The sequence below is a fragment of the Leptinotarsa decemlineata genome, unplaced genomic scaffold (assembly GCF_025532065.1).
Source record: "Leptinotarsa decemlineata unplaced genomic scaffold, Ldec_3_MD MMD2_tig00026317_RagTag_RagTag, whole genome shotgun sequence".
Classification (NCBI taxonomy): Eukaryota; Metazoa; Arthropoda; class Insecta; order Coleoptera; family Chrysomelidae; genus Leptinotarsa; species Leptinotarsa decemlineata.
Window position 1 is genome coordinate 415,054 of NW_027412686.1, and position 23,215 is coordinate 438,268.

General features: G+C 35.8%; 1 protein-coding gene and 1 long non-coding RNA gene across 3 annotated transcripts in view; one reads left to right on the plus strand and one right to left on the minus strand.

Annotated features, from left to right (window-relative positions):
- The window catches only part of LOC141485356 (uncharacterized), a 62,745-nt gene extending 46,665 nt beyond the window's left edge, over window positions 1–16,080 (minus strand). Inside the window, exons 1-2 of the long non-coding RNA XR_012467154.1 lie at window positions 15,918–16,080; window positions 15,518–15,803 (exon numbers count right to left, since the gene is read on the minus strand). This is a non-coding gene — a long non-coding RNA (uncharacterized lncRNA). The remainder of the gene's footprint in view (window positions 1–15,517; window positions 15,804–15,917) is intronic.
- LOC111511924 (follistatin-related protein 5) overlaps window positions 1–23,215 on the plus strand; it is a 673,378-nt gene that overhangs the window by 256,420 nt on the left and 393,743 nt on the right. The window lies entirely within an intron of this gene.

Here is a 23,215-nt window from a genome sequence, read left to right on the forward strand (position 1 = left end):
GTCTACCAGTGAGGATTCACTGGTATACATCTATGTTTCGTCGTAAGAACATTCAAAACTACATACAAGTAAACGTTTTTCTTATCAGAGACTATGAATATATACCTATCGTAATGACTTCCAGATATTTCATGATCATTATCGAAACTTACTGAACTTATTGAAGAAAACCAATAATCCAATACATTGTTTTGTTGACGACAGCACACTTCTCTCGTCATTCCATTTGGATTTCAGAACATCGGCTGCGGATGTACATCTTCACCGGTTGCAGAAAGTTGCATATATTAATGATAATCTAAAGGTGATTTCTAATTGGGGTGAAAGTAACCAGGTTCAATTCAATTCCACGAAATCCCAGAAATCGGTTTTCTCCAAAAAGGTAAATGTTCCGGATATTATAATGTCAGGACAGACAAATCCGCTTTCTGCTTCGATAAGTTTGTTGGGAGTTAAAATGGACACCAGTAGTAGATTACAGCCGGTTCTGGGCCTCCCCCAACACTATGACGTCACGTGGAGTGAATGACCTAGACCGACTCATGCCTCCCCCCACCACTATGACATCATTAACGACGTAATGGTGTAATTAGGCTGACCTTGAACGACATGTCCGATTCATGCCTCCCCCCACCACCATGACGTCACTTGGGGTGAATGACCTAGACCGACTCATGTCTCTCCCCCACCACTATTAACGACGTAATGGTGTAATTTGGGTGACCTTGAACGATATGTCCGACTCATGGGCCCCCCCCCCCTCCCCAACAACATCAAGGCGATATGACCTTGTCTATGTACGAATATATGTCTGCATACTTCCTCCAAGTGATGAATGATCCATCAGTGTGAGCCCACCAAGTTAGTGGTGTAATGTCACAGCAGCAACCGTTATACGCTAGGAGAGAGAGAGAGAGAGATGTGCACTCCACGGCGTGTGGCTGAGTAATGCGTATTCATCGATGTGTCCTTACCTATCTCGATTCGGTCCGCCACCACTTGACACCACACCACAACACACCCCCACCCTTCAACCCCCACCACTGGACACCCCCCACACTGGATTATGATCTCACACCCCCACCACTATGACGTCACGTGGGGTGAATGACCCAGACCGACTCATGTCTCCCCCCACCACTATGACGTCATTAACGACGTAATGACGTAATTAGGGTGACCTTGAACAACATGTCCAACTAATGCCTCCCACACCCCTATGACGTCATTAACGACGTAATGATGTAATTAGAGTATGGGTGGGGGAAAGGTGGGGTGTGGGGGTGGGTTAATCTTGGGTCAGATTATCCTCCATGTGTACTGAGTACAAACCAAACTTTCTTGTACAAAGTACACATTGGCATTTGCCACAGCATGTGGCTGAGTAATGCGTATTCATCAGTGTGCCCTCACCTCTCTCGATGCGGTGAAGACTGTGGCGTAACGCATCGCTCTAGCCTCGCTTTCGATGGTGACACGCAGGCGGCCGAGGACTGTGTTAACGTCTGCCCTCTACGAGAGCGCAACGACCACTGCCTGTTCGTCTCGACATATGTTATCGCATCCAGTTGGGAGGTGGGCTTGGCTGTGACATCAGGCATCTCTAGCGGGTAGCAACTAGCAATGTGAACCTTTCACGATTTCATGGTGGGGGTGACTCACACTGTTTAATATAAAAGAAATGCCTGGCACACTATGAAATCAGTAGACGAATATATCTGCAGCAGTTAGCAACTGGAAGAATGTTATTCAGTTCGTAATAGAAGGAAGACGGTGAGTGTATTTATCTGTTGGAAATTGATTATATTTTCATACATATTTTCATCATGTCCGTTTCAAAAGTAGACTTGAATAAACCTAATAATTTGATTGTACAGGAGGTTGAAATACTAGAGCAAAAGGCCTTATCATCATTGCCAATTGATGAAGTGTACATAATTAAAAATATGTCAACTTACTCTACACGATTTGGTAAATTAATTTTATTAACTTTGGAAGATGTAAGCAATGATGAATTATTTAAAAACTGGCTACCAAAACGTATTTCGTTGCAATTCAGTGATGACAATATAACTTGTATCAACTCATCGGGTGGTAAATATACGATGACGTATTTAGGACAGAGCCCACAAAGTTTTGCTGGCATGAAAACGCGATCTCTAGTCAAATTCAATATGATTGAATAATAATTGTAATTATTTATAGTGAATTTTTTCAGGTCATAGCCCGCAAAGTTTTGCTGGTATGAAAACGTGAACAATCATATTCAATGTGATTGAATAATAATAGTAATTATAGTGAATTTCTTTTTGTTTTAATAATATTCATATATATTCATATATTCATATATTAGATGATAATTATATGGAAATATAAACATTACTAACTCAGTTGAATACACTCACTTTGTAACTACAAATATAATAGGAATGTGAGTATTATATCATGGAAACAAGTTGGAGGTTGCTCATTCTTTTTTTATTCGATTTCAGTTCCACCATTCAAAGATGTGGATGCAGTATGCAGGTCAAGATTGGATCTATGTTGTAGATCTCAAATCATCGGTTCAACATTTGTCGTCTAAATTGAAGGTGTTGGGTGATGAATCCGAACATGGAAGTGTTTATGATATGAGTGTATGCTATGATGAAAAACAAATTGAATTATGTCTTCGTGATGCTGAGAACTAACGGAGTTGTGCAGAAGTTTGTAACAAATTTTTGGATAATGAATTGGAACTGTGGCAATTTTGTGAGTTTATCATTGAACTGAACCTGAGAAGATTCCTGTATAGCCTCCAACCATACTTGCCAGAATGGATTATTCATCACTTTGAATTGAATGATGAAAATCGAGAGGAAATTGAAGATGGTCGCGAAAATGATGACTCTGAAGAAGTTATTTCAGATAGTCTGTGTGTTCCTGTAAATCATAAATAATGTCAAATAAAAAACTTTGTATCATTTTCATGTTTCATTTATTTGAATCCCATTATATACAATAGAAAATATTATTACGAAATAATAAATATGACATATCTGCTGTGAACTGAACCATCCAATGCATTGTATGTTAGGACTGAATCATGCAAAATTGATGCATATTCTTTAGTGTTGTCTGGAAACTTGTTCTTCCTCGTCTCAAACTCAATCTTTATATCAATAGTTGATGATTTTGTTGTATTTGCTTGATGGGAATAATCGATGACGAATAGTGGATTCTCTCTAAATTGTCCAATGTTCATCAGAGGTTCACTCATATCTTTATCATAATAATTTCGCTGGATACTCTCAAAAGCATAATAAGTAGGATCTTCAAGTTTTTCATCGAAATTCAAATTCAGAATTCAAGTATACTCGAATATTACTGATATCAGCAGTTGTGAATTTTGTAATATCCTGTGTTCTATCTTCAGATGTGGTAGTACTTTGGAATGCGATGATGACAAAACGAGGAGTTTCCAGAGCGTTAGTTGTTTTAATGGCACATACGTCTGAAGAAGTCCCACGTAATGATGGTAGTTCATAGAGGTCCCACATACGATAAGCCAAATGGATTCTGGCATTCAGACCACTTTTGTTCATTCTACTCAAAAGTTTGAGCTTGTGTTTATCATCTGGTACAATATGTCTTAATTTCCATTCGATTTTATCAATTTCCACCTATATATGAGTTTTTGAATGAACGAGCGATAATCAAAATCAATTCCTGTTTAGCATTCAAGATACTTTTGTTGTAATCCTCAGCAAAACCCATCAAATATTTCAGTGGTAGTTTTCCACTAAAATCGTGAATGCTTGTATCCAAGATATGTTTCAATTGTGAAAATTCCCAGCCTGATGTCAATAATGTGTTAGCAAGTGATTGTCCAAATGATATCATAGTTTTCGTTGTAGATGTTATCCAAGGTTTTCTAACAACAGCCACTTTTTCACCACCCATTTCGTAACGAATTCCATCAAAGAGAAATGCAATTGCATTATTCGAGAGATATCATGTTTTCGCTACATCTTTGGGGGTGAATTTACCTTCTATGTAAATGAAGCTCTCGGCAATATCTAGTATAACATCTCGATGATTGATTGCAATTCTAATTTCATCCGAATTCCTGAATAGCGGTGATCCGTAGGGCTTATATGTTTGCTCATGTAAACTTGTGAGAGAATGATCGAGCACTGGTTTATCGAATATATTCAACTTTTCACTGTTTGTTTCGAGCACCATTGTTATTTTATCACTTTCAATCCAATCGATTTCAAAAATTCAAGATCACTCACAGACAAAACGTTATGTGCTAGCTGTTTAGCATACACTTGTGGAATAAGCTTCTTGTTATGCACACTTTTCTTTTTATGCTCACTTTTCTTTTTGATAGTGCAGTTCGTTTTGGTTTGGGATTGTTCAATACGACTTCGTCTATTGTGAATGAAACCCATAACAATAGTCATTCGATTTTCTTCAATTCCAAAATAATGAAAATCTCTTCTTCACTTCCAAAATCGATAAGGTTATTTTTTTCATCCAAAATACGCACTGTAATGTTGTGAATCAATTGACAACCTTCTGGACAGACAGGCATATATATAATACTGTGTGGTTCTTTAGTAAGATTGTATCCAGGTTCAACATCAATATCGAATGAGAAAAGAATGTGGGATTCTTCACCATTTATATATGAACCAGATATTATATTGCAATCTAAGCTGATGAGTCTCACAGTTGTAATGTTTATTGGTAATGAGGATTCGTGTATCTGATTTGGTGAAAATATGCCATGGGCGAACCCCATCATTTCTGCTATAGAATTTAGATGTGTCAGATCAATTTCATATTTGGATCGCATTTCACATTTGAATGTATTATTATTAGCGTGTAGATAGAAAATATCATCTGCAACGATATCAATTGGTTTTTTATCATGAAACAATCTGAACATGATATGTTTCTGTATGACAGTATTGATCTCTTCTATTTCAAAAGCACCACATGGAGTTTCAATTGTAAACTTTTGGGGTATCGTTGAGTTGTCATTACTGATTCTGGAGCTCACTAAATTATTAGCTTCAGTTACATTATTGATTGTATTGCATCCATAGAGTCCCAAAAGTCCTAGTCCATAACGGCTGTTCCTATCTAATTCAACCGGTGAAAAAAAATCCGCACACAAGACACTTGTCTCGACAGCTCGAAGCTCGAACTTTTGTGACATGACTGATGGATAGTTTGGAACACATTTCAGGGGTTCAATTAGTTTTTTGTTTTGTTTGCGGCTTTGTATGGTTTCAAATATAGTCCTAAACCTTTACGGTACGGTTTGAGGTATATTCCACTTTCGCGTTTGCCCAATGCTACAGCCTCCATAGTTTTATTGTGGCGATTGGCTCCCATTAAAGCCGCTCTGCTGGCTTTTGCTGAATTCACAGCCTTGGTAATACCAGCAGCGGCTCCCGCTAAACTCCCTAGTGCGGATAGTCCAGCAAAAATTGGTATCAATGGCAAAAGTCCACCTATCTTTGGAACAGGAATTATGTGTGTTGTGCGGATTTTTTTCTTTCGACCAGCAGCTTAGAGGTATTTACGTGCCGCCTGCAATGCCACAGTGATAGCTTTTTTGCTATTATTCGTCACAAATTGATCTCCACCAGATTTCTTCAATACATTTCGCACTTTATGGACTATCCCAGCACCAAATGCAACTTTTATATTTTTATTTTTCTCTGTTTGTTTCCTCTTACTTTTTTTCTTATTGCTGCTACAATCCTGCCCATATGTCTTTTTGTTTTCATAATGTTGGTGACAAGTAATGCAGCAGCTCTTTCCTCAATACTCGCGTCCTTCGACTCAACTCTATCCCAAGCGCTGTATTCAAGTTTTTTGTCGGCTGAATGTCTTGCTGCAAGATCGGATGGATGCTTAGAATATTGAATATCGTGTTTTTTGCATTCAATATCTAGTTTATTGATTCCCGGATCGTTGCGAGCTAAACGTTGTTTCAATTTTGTACCCGGTCAACAGCATTCATAACCTTCGGGGGGATGTAATTCGAAAGGAAGTTTGTTCATTAAATCATCAACAAAACCACAACCTCTCCTAATTTTACGATCACTATCAATACGTCCGTATCGTTTGATGGTACACATTGAAAAGAATAAGCTAATAACATTTATATAGTCTCCAACCACGGCACGATGCGCATTGTAAAACAGAAAGAAAAGTTTGCTGTAGATGATCTAGATGAGAAATTCGGGTGTGGATTGAATGGACAAAGGGTATTTAGACATGGTCCAGTACTTCCATCATCAGTTCGAGGACTCATTATAGGACCTTCGAATTGTGGAAAGAGGAATGCAATGATATCGCTATTAACACATCCACAAGGACTGAGATTTAGAAATGTGTATCTATATTTGAAATCACTCAATCAACCTAAATATCAGTACTTACGAAATGTTTTGGAACCTATGAAAGGATTAGGTTTTCATACATTCAGCATAATGCAGAAATAGTGGAACCCTCCGATGCTGAGCCTAATTCTGTTTTCATTTTTGATGATATGATATATGAAAAGCAGGATATTGTTAGATCATATTTCTGTATGGGACGTCATAAGGATGTTGATTGTTTTTATCTTGCACAGACATATTCACGGGTACCCAAACAATTAGTGCTTGACAATACCAATTCCATCATAATGTTCAAATAAGATGAGACGAATTTACATCATATTTATTCAGATCATGTATCACCCGATGTAACATTCAAACAATTCCAAATGCTGGGAGGACCAATATGGATTTCTAGTCATCATCTGACTCGTCTATCCAATCATTTGCATCAATAGCAGATATTCTGTTTAATGCAGCAATTATTTTTTGAGTATTCATCTTGATGTTTTCTCACAGATGCAGAGTGAATGAATGAACTTCAGGATCGCAAGTCGACTTATATAATTGTATAGGTAGTGGTGGTGGTACGACTCCCACTTATCACTTGACTCGTTTTGAGTGGAAGAGAAGGAGAAGTTATCCCATTATACTTTCACATCATGTTAATTTGTATAAATAGAGAATGTCGGTATAGGAGTGAGCAGTCAGAGTATCTATAAGTCATCTCTTGATATTTCTAATCGAATTAGTAAAATGCCGTTTCTAAAAAAGTGGAATGAAAAACCAAAAGTGTGTGTCTACCCAATGATGATTGCAGGGGCTATTGTGTACTACTTTTGCCAAATATGTAGACCTAAGAAAGCAATTAATTCATGTACTGGTATGTATAGTGATTGTGGTTGGCGGATTCAACTATCGCCTCCATCTCATCCACCAAAGTGAACAAAATCTGATTATCGTCAACAACAGTTACAGTGCCTGAAGTGTTCTGAACCTATAATATTGAATAATATAGGTATTTGTAGAAACATTTGTGGTAGCTATGCTGCTGTTCCAGCTCCGCTGCAACGTTGTTTGCGTTGTGATACATATTCTATGAATTGCTGAAATCATGTATGCACTACATGTAGAAGTACTTGGGATTTATGTGAGAAGGTTGGTCAACTCTACCCCAATAGGAGAATTCATTTTTGTCAATGTTTGTGTCTGACACATGAACAACAAATATTGGGGAGGAGAGTGAAAGAACGTTCCACATCAACAGCGACACAATAACACTCTTGATTTTCATTACCGTTATTGTCGTCTGCTATTAATAAATATATTATTTTGAATGAATTCATTTCTATTATTTTCTCTCATTTTAAAAATGTATGCAACACAGAGTATTTCTCTTAAGTGACGAAGAACGTCACATGCGTAAACAGTTTTGTGGAAAGCGCATGCGCCGTTTGATGGAAGAGCGCATGCGCTCTTCTTATAAAAGGTGAAGTATCAGTAACATCATCACCTTTCCTATTCACATTCTATTGCTATCACATATCATTTCTCAGACCTAAATAATCATTATCATGAGCTCTATGCTGTTGTTGATTACTGGAAATGGACCCTCTTCAGGTCCAAGACAAAACGAGATGGAATAAGTTGACCAGGAACACATTGGGTGGCATATAAAAAATGCGGGAAAGATGTCGCATATTTCGATAGTTTTGGAGATCTACCCTCACCATTGGAATTGACTCGATTCTTTCGAAAATGTTCGAATGTAAAAATCAAATATAACTATGATCGTCAACAGAAATTTGATACCGTTTTCTGTGGTCAATTGTGCTTACAGTTTCTCTCTAAATAATTTTCCAAATAAAAATGGATACAACACCAAAACTGGATCGGGACGCTATCAAGGTAATGGGTTTTCATTTAGAATGTTTTCAAAATATGGTACCTTGGAAAAAATGGATAAAGTGATGCTCGCAAATATGCCCAAGGAAGTGATACTTGCATGTGTTGCACATGAGATTGCATATGTTTGGGAAAAGTTACCGAAACATCTACAAGATGACATCGATATAATGAAACATAGATTTTGTTATGAACACCACCCCAATGAAAATTTAGATTCGGATGTTAATGATGGTCCTATACCTCGAAAATCTATGTGTTGTATTTGTAATATAAAGGATGTGAATATCGGATGTAAATTGTCTCAAATGTGCTATTGCTGTGCAAAACAATGAATTGAAATGTGTTTCAAAATATTCATCAGTCATGTCACGAAAGTTCGAGCTACAGGCTGTCGGGAAAAGGGTCTTGAGTGCGGATTTTTTTCCACATGTTGAATTGGATAGGAACAGCCGTTATGGATTAGGACTTTTGGGATTCTATGGATGCAATACAATCAATGATATAAGTGAAGCTGACAATTTAGCGAGCTTTAGAATCAGTAATGACATCTCATCGATACCTCAAAAGTTTACAAATTAAATTCCATGTGGTGCTCATGAAATAGAAGAGATCAATACCGTCATACAGAAACATATCATGTTCAGATTGTTTCATGATGAAAAACCAATTGATATCGTTACAGATGATATTTTCTACCTACACGCTAATAATAATACATTTAAATGTGGAATGCGATCCAAATATGAAATTGATCTGACACATCTGAATTCTATAGCAGAAATGATGGGGTTCGCTCATGGCATATTTTCACCAAATCAGATACATGAATCCTCATTACCAATAAACATTACAACTGTGAGATTTATTCACTTAGATTGCAATATGATATCTGGTTCATATATAAATGGTGAAGAATCCCACATTCTTTTCTCATTCGATATTGATGTTGAACCTGGATACAGTCTTACTAAAGAACCGCACAGTCACAAGTCAGTCCAGAAGGTCGTCAATTGATTCACAACATTACAGTGCGTATTTTGGATGAAAAAAATAACCTTGTCGATTTTGGAAGTGAAGAAGAGATTTTTATTATTTTGGAATTGAAGAAAATCGAATAACTATTGTTATGGGTTTCATTTACAGTAGATAAAATCGTATTGAACAATCCCAAACCAAAACGAGCGGCACTATCAAAAAGAAAAGTATGCATAAAAAGAAAAGTGTGCATTAAAAGAAGCTCACTCCACAATTGTATGCTGAACAGTTAGCACATAACGCTCTGTCTGTGAGTGATCTTGAATTTTTGAAATCGATTGGTTTGAAAGTGAGAAAATAACAATGGTGCTCGAAACAAACAGTGGAAAGTTGAACCAATGCTCGATCATCCTCTCATAAGTTTACATGATTACATGAGCACACATATAAGCTCTACGGATCACCGCTATTCAGGAATTCGGATGAAATCAGATTTGCAATCAATAATCAAGATGTTATACTAGATATTGCCGAGAGCTTCATTTTGATATAAGGTAAATTCACCTCCAAAGATGTAGCGAAAATATGCTATCTCTCGAATAATGCAATTGCATTTCTCTTTGATGAAATTTGTTACGAAATGGGTGGTGAACAAGTGGCTGTTGTTAGAAAACCTGGGATAACATCTACAATGAAAACTATGATATCATTTGGACAATCACATGCTAACACATTATTGATATCTGGCTGGGAATTTTCACAATTGAAACAAGATATCTTGGATACAAACATTCATGATTTTAGTGGAAAACTACCACTGAAATATTTGATGGGTTTTGCTGAAGATTACAACAAAAGTATCTTGAATGCTAAACAGGAATTGATTTTAATTACCGCTCGTTCATTCAAAAACTCATATATAGGTGAGATTGATGCTGATTTGGAAATTAATAAAACCGAATGGAAAATAAGACATATTGTACCAGATGATAAACACAAGCTCAAACTTTTGAGTAGAATAAACGAAAGCGGTCTGAATAACAGAATCAAGTTGGCTCATCGTATGTGGGACCTCTATGAACTACCATCATCACGTGGGACTTCTTCAGACATATGGGCCATCAAAACAACTAACGCTCTGGAAACTCTCCGTTTCCAAAGTATTACCACATCTGAAGATAGAACACAGGATATTACAAAATTCACAACTGCTGATATCAATAGTATTCGAGTTTACTTGAATTCTGAAGTTTATCCATATGAGCGTTGGAATTTGAATTTCGATAAAAAACTTGATGCTCCTGCTCATTATGCTTTTGAGAGTTTCCAGCGAAGTTATTATGATGAAGATATGAGTGAACCTCTGATGGACATTGGACAATTTAGAGAGAATCCACTATTCGTCATCGATTGTTCCCATCAACCGAATGCAACAAAATTATCAATTATTGATATAGAAATTAAGTTTGAGACGAGGAAGACCAAGTTTCCAGACAACACTAAAGTATATGCATTAATTTTGCATGATATAGTTTTAACAAACAATGCACTGGATGGTTCAGTTTTTTATTTGACATTATTTATGATTTACAGGAACATACAGACAATTTAAAATAACTTTTTCCTCATAGTCATCATTTTCACGCGACCATCTTCAATTTCCTCTCGATTTTCATCATTCAATTCAAAGTGATGAATAATCCATTCTGGCAAGTATGGTTGGAGACTATACAGGAATCTTCTCTGGTTCAGTTCAATCATAACCTCACAAAGTTGCCACAGTTCCAATTCATGATCCAAAAATTTGTTACAAACTTCTACATCACTCCGATTGTTCTCAGCATCACGAAGACATAATTCAATTTGTTTTTCATCAAAACATACATTCATATCATAAACGCTTGCATGTTCGGCTCCATCACCCAACATCTTCAATTTAGACGACAAATGTTGAACCGATGATTTGAGATCTACAACATCGATCCAATCTTGACTTGCATACTGCATCTACATCTTTGAATGGTTGAACTGAAATCGAATAAAAAAACAATAAGCAACCTCCAACTTGTTTCCATGATATAATACTCACATTCCTATTTTACTTGTAGTTACAAAGTGAGTGTATTCAACTAAGTTAGTAATGTTTATATTTCCATATATTTATCAATATATGAATATTATTGAAACAGAAAGAAATTCACTATTATTACTATTATCATTCAATCATATTGAATTTGACTAGAGATTGCGTTTTCATGCCAGAAAAACTTTGTGGGCTCTGTCCTTAATACGTCATCGTATATTTACCACCCGATGAGTTGATACAAGTTATACCTATCGTCATTACTGATTTGCAACGAAATACGTTTTGGTAGCCATGTTTTAAACAATTCATCATTGCTTGCATCTTCCAAAGTTAATGAATAACTGATTTACCAAATCATGTAGAATAATTTTTAATTATGTACACTTCATCAATTGGCAATAATGATAAGGCCTTTTGCTCTAGTATTTCAACCTCCTGTATAATCAAATTATTAATTTTATTCAAGTCCACTTTTGAAACGGAAATGATGAAAATATGTATGAAAATATAAACGATTTCCAACAGACAAATACACTCACCGTCTTCCTTCCATTACGAACTGAATAACACTCCACCAATTGCTAACTGCTGCAGATATATTCGTCTACTGATTTCATAGTGTACCAGGCATTTCTTCTATATTGAACAGTGCGAGTCACCCTAATTACACCATTACATCGTTAATGACGTCATAGTGGTGGGGGGCATGAGTCGGTCTAGGTCATTCACCCCACTTGACGTCATAGTGGTGGGGGTAGAACCGGTTTTTTCTTGGTTGTAGAGGTGGTACCCCACCAACGGTCGAGTGGTGGGGGTGTGAGATCATATCCAGTGGTGGGGGTGTCCAGTGGTGTGGGTTGAAGGGTGGGGTTGAGTAGTGGTGGGGTGTCAAGTGGTGGGGGACCGCATTGAGAGAGGTAAGGACACATCGATGAATACGCATTACTCAGCCTCACGCCGTGGAGTGCACATCTCTCTCTCCTAGCGTATAACGGTTGCTGATGTGACATTACACCACTAACTTGGTGGGCTCACACCGATGGATCATTCATTACTTGGAGGATCTTCGAAGTATGCAGACGTATGTTCGTACATAGACAAGCACATGATGAAACCCTGGACCGTGCATTCACACACACACACACCAACCAAATGTAATTACGTCATTATGTCACACATACAAAATCTCATATGAAAAAAATTCTGAATCATTCATGCACCAGACACTTCAAGGTCATATCGCCTTGATGTTGTTGGGGGGGGGGGGGCGCCATGAGTCGGACATGTCATTCAAGGTCACCCGTATTACACCAATACGTAGTTAATGACGTCATAGTGGTGGGGGGAGACATAATTCGTTCTAGGTCATCCACCCCACGTGACGTCATAGTGGTAGGGGGGAAGCATGAGTCGGATATGTCGTTCAAGGTCACCCTAATTACACCATTACATCGTTAATGATGTCATAGTGGTGGGGGAGGCATGAGTCGGTCTAGGTCATTTACCCCACGTGACGTTATAGTGGTGGGGGGAGGCCCAGAACCGGCTGTAATCTACTACTGACACCAATATGTCTTGGCACAATCTTGTCGCTAGAACTGCAAAAACTGCTTCTCAAAAACTTGGAACACTGTTCCGAACCAGAAATATGTACACACCTCAGCAACTTTTGATGCTTTATAAAGCTTTATAAACCTTCTATGGAGTATTGTTTTCACGTATGGAGCTCCACCCCTAAGCATACCCTGGAGCTACTGGATTTCATCCAGAAAAGAGTCATCCGCCTGACTGGAGACACGAATATCCCTTGCAACCTTGATATTCTGGAACATCAATTGTCTCTTCTTTATGAATACTTTTACGGTGACATTTGTTTCCACCAAGAGGGGTACATATCAGAAATACACGACGTACTGTGGCCGCTCATCGTTTCCAGGTTCAACTCAGTACACCTCGAGCTTCACTGTTCAAGAACTTTTTCATTCGGAGAAGTGCGTTTATGTGGAATAAACTTCCTGAGAACGTTTTTCTAATCGTTACTTTCGCACAGTAACCGCTTTTAGAGCGCCTTGAGGATTTTTCTGTAGTGCTTGTGTTTGTCTTTGAACAAAACATGAGAAATTTTCAAATCCTATGAAAACATCATTCTAAATTTCAATAAAATCGAAAAAAATACGCGGTTTTGTGGTCTGATTTCAAGGCACGGTAGATTTCAACAAAAAATCATTTTTTTTAAAAATAGCAGTTTGGTAATTCACGTATTTTGTTCATATATCCAAACATTGTGTCTTTGCGTCTTTGATAATTGTACTCCCAACCTAATGTTCTGATTGAAATAACGAGAAACTTCAACTTCTCGTTATTATACTCAAATTGTTTCAATTTGAGAATTGATATATTGTTATTATATCGATGCAATCAGCTGAAAATATTTCAGAAAGCGATATTCACGAATACTGCTCAAGCGAAAAATTTTCTCACAAATGTCAATCTCTTTAGACTTCAACTTTGTTATTCCTGAACAATACTGTCGACCAAACAACAATACAATAAACCACCCGTCCTACGGACTGATGGTTTCATGATGCTGTTTCCACATTCTATCGTCCAACGTGCTATTAATTGCACGTTAAAAGGTGAGGCCTTGTTAATTCTCATATCGCACAAGTTTCAACTTCTGAGAGTTGATGAAATATTGTGGCCACGATCAATTGTCAGAATGAATATCAGCTGTCATAAATCTACATTGTATTCCATATCCATGGAATTTGACACGCTATGATTTCGAGAAGTCCTATATGTACCCTGATAATACGCAAATTGCGGTCACGTGGCTAATTTAGCTCGACATTGTAAACCTCAGTTTGTCAGGCGTAATCAATATGTATAACTGATTTAATACAAACCACAAAATTAGCACGGATTGTTTCAGCAAACCCTTATCCATGAGAGATTGCGTTGAGTTTAATCCTGTTCTAAAATGGTTTCGTTGTTGTGGATAATTCTGAATAACACATAATTATATCTTGATTACTCTTATTATTATTTCGGAGAATATGGGGTGGAATTGTAGCTTTACTATATTCCAATTACTGTATTTCGAGCAGCTTCAATTATACCAATTTTGTATTTTGTTGATGTAGGTATGTATCTGTTATCTTTTGACTTAATTCAATGCATGTACACGATGGAACGTTCAAATGCAATAGACCGTTGTTATTCAACTGGCTGAAATTAATCTCTCGAAATACTTTTTCAATAGATTCATTTTACGCCAGAGGTTCCAAATCCATGACTGAAACATGAACATATTTCACATAAATCCTAAAATTTGGATTTTGAAACTAAGTTTTTTCTCCTCCTGGAAATAATCTCAGAATGTATTTCTCGCACATCCAGCTGGATAACTTCAAAAACATTGGATAGAACTGGGTGATACTTGATGAAAATCCATATTAAAATTCAAAATACAGTTATATGTATGATTTTCACTATAAATAGTCAAACTCATATAATCGATGAACTGTATGATGACTTTTGAAAACTTTGTTTTCAAGTGAAATTTCTGGACCTACGGTACTCAGAAAATTTTCGAAAATCATGAGTTTGACTCATTGTAGCGGATTAATCTTGGTGCACTCGAAATGTAAGCTGTGATTATTTTTCTCAATGCATAAAAATGATGAAACAGTTGAAGGTGAATGGCGTTTGAAGGGTTTTGCAATGATTGAATATCCCAGTGTAACGTTACCTTACTCTTTTCTAAATTCAGAGTAAGATAACGGTACAAGTGCCACGACTAGCAGTGGATTATGCATAGGCCAGAGCGTGGTTCGTTTCTTGATTCTTTATAGATGCCCAATACTGGGTGCTGAAAAGGGTTACCAAATCCAAGTCCTTATTTGGGCGCCATCTACAGATGTCTATAAAAATGGGGCACCCTTTTCAACACTTGTCACTGTAGATCAACGTTGCTACATAGGAATAAGAGACACCTCCAGACTTCCAAAAAAACAAGGAAAAACGGTTCAATATAAAAACTTAATGAAGTAAATATAAAAAATGGGACTGATTCTTGTATAAGTGAACCACTGTCGGCGGTTAAGAGTGAGTTTTGATCCAATGATGGCCTCGATAAGAATATTAAATAAATACAAGATCTTACCCAAGGGTTCAATGCATCAAACCTGGAAATCCTATCTTCTGAAACCATCAATAAAAATTAAAACCGACGACTGGTGATCTACCACTTCGACTTTTCTGATCCCCGGGATTCCGGCAGTCTCCCACAACTCTCATAAATTGGTGCTCTCCTTTCAATAGTTTTCATTACCTATTGTTTTACTACGCTTTACTTTTGCCTGGATGTTAGTTTCAGTTTTTTTGTTTTCCGATTCTGATTCGGTTTTTACTGTTAAATTTAGATTTAGATTTAGTTTCACTTGGCAGAACTAGAATAAAAAACTACTGTCAAAAAAATGCAATCGATTTTAGGGTCAGTTTCAATTCACAAATACATAGTATAATTCAATATTATCCCCATTCAATTTACAGCCCATAAATACCTTAATAGTTGGAATTCAGTTATATGGATGACTATCAGAAATCAATAATTATTTTGTCACCACTAGTTGCTCTCTCTTAGGAAGCCAAGCACAGAAAAGACTGTTTCACAATTTCATTATCTCTACATCAAATCGGTATCAGTTCCAAATTCAAACACTTCTCTCACCTAATAAAATAGACATATAAACAAATTCCACCAATTCTAAGAATGACATAAAAATATACATCTTTCTCTGTCTCTGTGTCTAACATCTAACTTGACATTACACGGTAAAAATGAATTCCCTGACTTAATAACATTACTCTTTGAAAATGGATTCTGTTAACTGAACAAAAGAAAAAGAATATTCATCTGACGTCTATTTGCATACGTAACCGTGATACGGATAACATAATCAAAACAAATAATATGGCTTTTGAATGTCAATATTTCGATTTATATTTGTTTGGTAGCGATACCGAAGACTGCTCAGAAGAATCCCAAATCTGTGAAAATAAAAATAGAATTTATCTGGTTGAAGCTGGGATGATTCTGCAACCGTGTTAGGAATCACACGTTAAAAGGTAAGACCTCGTTAGTCCTTAGCTAGCACAAGTTTCTCATCTTCTGACAGTTGTTGTTCATATGGGGGCGACAGCTGGTTAACGGAAAAACAGATTTTAGGCAGACAGACAGGCAGACAGACAGACAGATAATGGGTATGTTATAATTCACAATTTGAGATTGAAAAGGGAAAATTTTATTTTGTGTTCAGATTGTGTCACAACCAATATAAAATTACCAATGGAAAAACAGAATGTTACACTAGACCTGTTCAACCAATTGAAATATTTCAAATAAATATTAAAATTTGAATTTTTTAATTAATTTGAGTTTAAATAATTGTTCCCTTCTACTGGAAGGAACCTCAACATATATTACTTGAACAGCAAGGTCAATCGATCAAAGTGCGGGCAATCCAATAATTTTTTAAATTTTGTGTTTGAGTAAAGCCGCTTTTACACGATGCCAGTTGAGAAGACAATTGTCGGGTCCAGTTGCGTGAATGACTGAGGCCAGTCCAATTGAATGAGAACTTCTCACAGCGAAACTATTGCCACGGCAGTTGGTGACGAAAAATGGCGGGTCCTCATCGTATGTTGTGTCTTTTGATGAATTGACAGTACCGGGTGATGATCTTTGTCGGGAATTTATGAGTCTTGCAAAGATAAAATGGTCAAGGAAATGGCTATTGAAAATAGAAAGTCACGAAGCTTCATCACAATTGATAAGAGTTACGGATGGTGGATCCACTGGAATATAAAGCGTGTTTAAGGATGAGTCCTGAGAGTTTTGACGAACTATTGCAGCTTGTTGAAGGTAAATTATCTGAACAAGACACAATAATGAGGAAAGTACTGCTTCCTTAGTTAAAATTGGAAGTGATACTATCGTATCTTGCTACAGAAAATAGTTACAGAAGTCACCATATTCTCCTTCATCAAGTCAAACCATTTCATGGTTGGCACATACACATCAGCTGATCCACATCCAGATTTGGCACTTTTCTGTTGTTTATTTTCTGGAAATGATATATATATATATATATATATATATATATATATATATATATATATATATATATATATATATATATATATATATATATATATATATATCATTTGTTGTACTTTACTTACGAAAGTTGAGGTTATGTATATGAAGCAAGCATGGGAAGAATTATTTTCTTAAAACACTATGAAACTGTGATGATTTATGAAACACTCATGATACTGGATAACAGGTTAAAATTGAGAACATTATAATAAAATGTGGATGGCACTAATAACATTACATTGTTGTAAAATAAAATTTTTTAAATTTGTATACATCTTGTGAAAGGGACATGTCCAAGTCAACTGTCAATTGTCTTGTCAAAAAATATTTTCTAAAATATTGGAAAAGGAGAAAAGATCCATGTCTGTGGTATGGAATGCAAAAGTGACTAAGTTTATCATCAGACAGGAATAAAGTGCTAATTGAAATTTGTGATGAATTTTTAAAAATAAATTGAATAGAATTTTGTTTTGGTTAACATCTTGGAGGAATGAACAGTTGTCTTGTCATTTACAGCACATATTGAAATTGATAGATGAATGGTTGAATGTAAATTTATTTTTTGATTGAGTTAAAAGAGTTTGAGAGGGTTTATTGACTGATATTTCCAATCATTATGATGTGCAGATTGACTTTTATTATATTGGATTGGTAGCAGGATGGTTGGTGCGTCTGTTTTGATTGTCTAAGTGAAGTAGGTAAGTATAGATTATACTAAGTCCTTCTATGTCTCTTCTAGAATTCATACTGAGAGGATTTTTGAAAATGTTTGCCATTTCTAGAAACATTCTTTTGTGTACGTTGTTGGATTGGTCTAATATTTTGACATTGTCATATGCAATTTTGTGGTCATGGTTGATGGAATGTTGTGCTAAAGTGCAACTATTTTTGTTGTTTTTTATATCACTTTTGTGGGCTGTGATTCTATCTTTGAGGAGTCTGCCAGTTTGGCCTATATATATTTGGTTACATTCTGCACAAGGAATTCCATAAACTATGCCTGAGTTGTGTAGAGTTGGAGTTTTATCTTTTAATTTAGAAAAAATGTTTTTTACTATCACTGTATTTTTTAATGAATGTATATATATATACATATATATACATCAGTCTAAATCGATCAAATGAGTGCAATATCAAAATTTCAAGTACTTTGATCTTAAAAAAACACTTTCTTCTATATACATGCCGTTTTCTATAGCTGATACCATTATTGCTATCTCGGACACGGTAAGACCTATAAAGTCGGTTGAATTAGATAAAAGTTTTCTGTTTTGGGGAACTAGAATAATATCTGTTTAGATCGAGAATATCAGTGGTTGTTGTTGAAATATTCGCCAAAAACTAGAATTTTCGAATTTCGTTTTTTAAAAAAGGCAGAGAAACTTTCAACTCTAATATAAACCAGTTTGCAATGTGACGTTTCGTTCATTAGATTCAATCATCAACTCATAACAAAATCAGATATTATATACATATCTGATTTTGTTATTACAGTGGCAACAACAATTGATGATAGAACTAGAGGTCCGTATTTCAAAAAATAGAAGTTGATAATGAAATATAATGAACAAAACGTTACATTGCAAATGGGTTTATATCAAATTGTAACAAATATTAAAGAGTATTGGAGGTTCCTCTGCTTTTTTATATCATTGGAAATTGAGGCGGTAGAGCCAAAAAACGGAACTCTAGTTTTTGGCGAATATTTCAACAACAATCACTAATATTCTCGATCTGAATAGAGACTATTCTAGTTTTCCTGAATAGAAAACTTCAGTTCAACCAACCTTGTATGTCTGATCGTTTCTGAGATAGCAATAGTATTACCAGGTAAGAAACGGCAATGTAATTGAGGATAAAATTCCTCAACCTACGGATAAATTATAGACTGTCATTTTTTCAACAGAATTTGGAAAATTATGAATTGTCACACATTTTACCTGATTTATTTCGGAGCACTCGGCATGTAACCCTTGAGTATTCAATAGAGAGTGTTTCATTACTATGGATTAGTCTGAAATCTGTATCATGAGAATACGGAAAAATTCAAACTGAACTTCATTCAATCGGATTCAATATGAGTAATGAAGAACTCAAAGAGTAAAAAGGGTAAAACCTTCTTGAGAAATTCAATGGAAGAGAGTCCATAAATACCTGATATTTAAGCTTGCTTTTTTTCTCCTGAATATCTTTTTCAAGCCAACTTCAGAATCCACAGAAGTAACTGAGTTGTCTGCATTTTCCGATGAAACTGATGCATAATTGAAAACACCACGGTTTGAATCATATATAGATGCCCTGAAATTCCGAACTTCTGTTTGTTCGCATCAATAAATGTTTTCTAAAAATATATCAGTATATTGCAATTTTTTGAATCGATCATTAACATACAGGGTATTGTTTAGTAGTATCGGGAATCAAAGATACTTACCCCACGGTGTGGGGAGTGGTCATTGGTTGATAATGCTGGCGCGCCCTCCCAAATATATCGGGGCTTCGGGGGATAGGGCCTGACCAGCGCACACTACGGTGGAATGATGTCCTCTCTACTCTCGAATCTTAAAATCATACCGGCTTGCCGCACTAAGGCAGAAATCTTAGCCGCACAGATGCAGAAGGCTGTTATTCTTGGCTCACTGCATTTGCTCAGGGCACCTGATTCTCGGACTCAATGATCACTTACCCCACGGTGTGGGGAGTGGTCATTGGTTGATAGTGCTGGCGCGCCCTTCTGAATGTATCGGGGCTTCGGGGGATAGGGCCTGACCAGCGCACACTACGGTGAAAAAAAAAAATTATTATCCTGTAAGACAATCGAAAAGGTACATTGTGTAGGATTAGTCAGAAAAAAGCTCAAAAGAATAACTGAAAATAAGATATTTTACTGAGAGTAATACATTCATTGAAATTTTCATTTTATTATTCAATCATTTCCTGAAGGGAGTAATAGGTTTTCTCTAGTAGGGAAGACTCAAGTGTAATTTTGAAACTATGTATAGTACTAGAGTTTTTCCGTTCAAGTGGTAACAGATTAAATAATCTGAGCCCTATTACATTGGGGGAATTGTAAGTCAGTACATTTTTACAATCTGGCATATGAAAGTCTGTCTTGTACCTGGTATCAATAGAATGCACATTTTCATTTCTTATGAAACAGTTACGGTTATCATATATAAAAACACATAAGTCGAATATATACAGGCATGGTAATGTTAGTATTTCAAAATTTAAAAAAATGTTTTCACAGCTTGTATTTTTGAGACTCCTGCTGTACATCTTATAATCTTTTTCTGGGCGACAAAAACATCTTTGCATGAAAAGGAAGCTCCCCAGAAAGTAATACGATACCGAAGACGCGATTCAACTTGAGCATGATACAGCATAATCAACTGTTTCTGGTCTAAAATATTACGAAGGTTTCTCAGAAGATAATTCATGGAGTTCAAATTTGATATAACTGTTCCACAATGAGTTTTCCAGCTGAGAAATTCATCCAAGTGTACACCTAAAAATGTCACCGTAGAGCACGGAGAAATTTCATCATCTTCAATTTGCAAATTGAATCTGGCTATTTCTTTTTGTCTAGCATGAAATCTTATCAAACGTGTTCTTTGATTATTCAAATGTAGGGAATTTTACATGAACCAGGTGTTTAATTTTTGCAAGATTAAGCTATCTTTGGTTTGAAGATTTTGATCTATTTTATCTGATATAACCAGTGATGTGTCATCTGCATATAGTGTAAAATGAGCAAATGTAGGGATGGATTCCATATTATTCACATATCTGACACCTACATTAATATTCACATAATTGGATGTATATAAATTTCTCACATTATTATTATCATTGATGATACTGACATATTGCTTCCGTGTTGAGACAAACGTTTTCAGCCAGTTAAGTGCATTTCTTTGTATGCATGTATGCATTTCTTTGTATGTATGTAAAACTTGTATGTGATCAACACAGTCGAATGCTTTACTGAGGTCACAGAAGACCCCGATAGGGCATATTTTGTAAAAATGAATGAACTACTAGCTCAGAAGTTATGCCTAAAATAAAGTCAAAAATCTAATCAGTTCAACCGTCCTAATGAATATTCAGTAGAAGGATATGTTTTGATATAACTCTGTTTAGAATATTCTTTGAGTTGACGACTGATTTGACCAAAATCTTATTTTGTAATACTGGGAGAATTTCGAAATTGATTTCCACATTTTCTTACACTTAGTGAACTGTCTAACACAAAGTGAATCGAATTTTCTTAATGATCAAGGCACCGCACTTCACCAAGTCCACTTGAAATATGAATATGTTTTCAGATGAATATTCTACAAAAGAATTCACCGTCAACTAGGTTCATTCAGCATTCACTATACCGAAAAATTTTGGGTTCCGATCAACTAGTTTCTTTACAAAAGCCAAGTGGAATATTTTTTCAAGCTTTAAATCCACTATTATTTTTGTCAAATTATTTATTAATTTACAAAACTAATGAAATTGTGGTTGGAACGTTCGATACTTGTTTTTATTGTATAACTGTCGCGATACGCGACTTCAACTTACAAAAATGGCAATAGAGCGTCGGTCGTCAAAACAAGTGTTTCTGAACCTACCAAAATTATCGATAGTCAACATGAAATTTTCTGATACCCTCTAATTTCTTCCATTACACGTAACGCTCAGCTCTTGGTTGTGGAACTGAAAACATACTCATTGAAATAGTTATATTTGCTCAACAATCTTCAACAATGATGCTGACAAACTCATTTGAAACAGTTTTTCTGTATAAACTAGTACAGTATTAGTTATGTATTCACGATGTACTTACTCACTTCAAGCTTCCATTTCGAGTTAAAATTTGAATAATCCTACTTTCAATATTATATCATCATCAATAAAAATAGATGTTGTAAAGAGATGAATATTTTTTGTGACGCACTGTTTAGAACCTTTGGTGTAGTAACGAATATTACTGGACTTTTATGCTAACACCAAACCGTTATTTTTAACACCTTGACACGTGTTCAAATCATCAAATGATCATTGTCAAGAGGAAGATTGAAGAGGAAAATTAATTATCCCCACAGAATTTTTTTTGAAACTTTCATTTCGACAACTGTTTCGGAGTACTTCCATCTTCAAAATCAATAAATGATTTAGAAAATCAATTACTTTCCATTCACTGCATTCTGAAATGTTTACATTCAAAAAATGTTATATACAATTAAAAATCTCAAAGTTGATCGAAAAATCAGACAATATATCGTTTTACAAAACTGTCTTTTCGAAACTTCAGTTGAAATTAATATACTCGTACATCACAGGATAACCCTTTTCACTGTTCCAAAACTTCCAGTAAATACATATCTCAATGAAATGCATCATAACGGGAAACAAACCTGAAAGCACTCGACTCCACCCTAAATGGAAATGCCTCAGTTGGTAATTTGATCACCCAGGAAGTAATATATTTTCATTAGAAGATATGTATGGTTTATAACGAATATTAAATTCCTGTACACACGAGGGGATGAGCAATGAACTCGAGCATTTCATATGACAAAAATTTTATATGAAATAGCTGGGGTAATATTTGATTTCGTCGTATTTCATTTCATGTATGTATTCATGTGATCGGGGCAAAGGGGTTGAATCGGTTCAACATACGATAAACGGTTTATTTATTCAACAGGT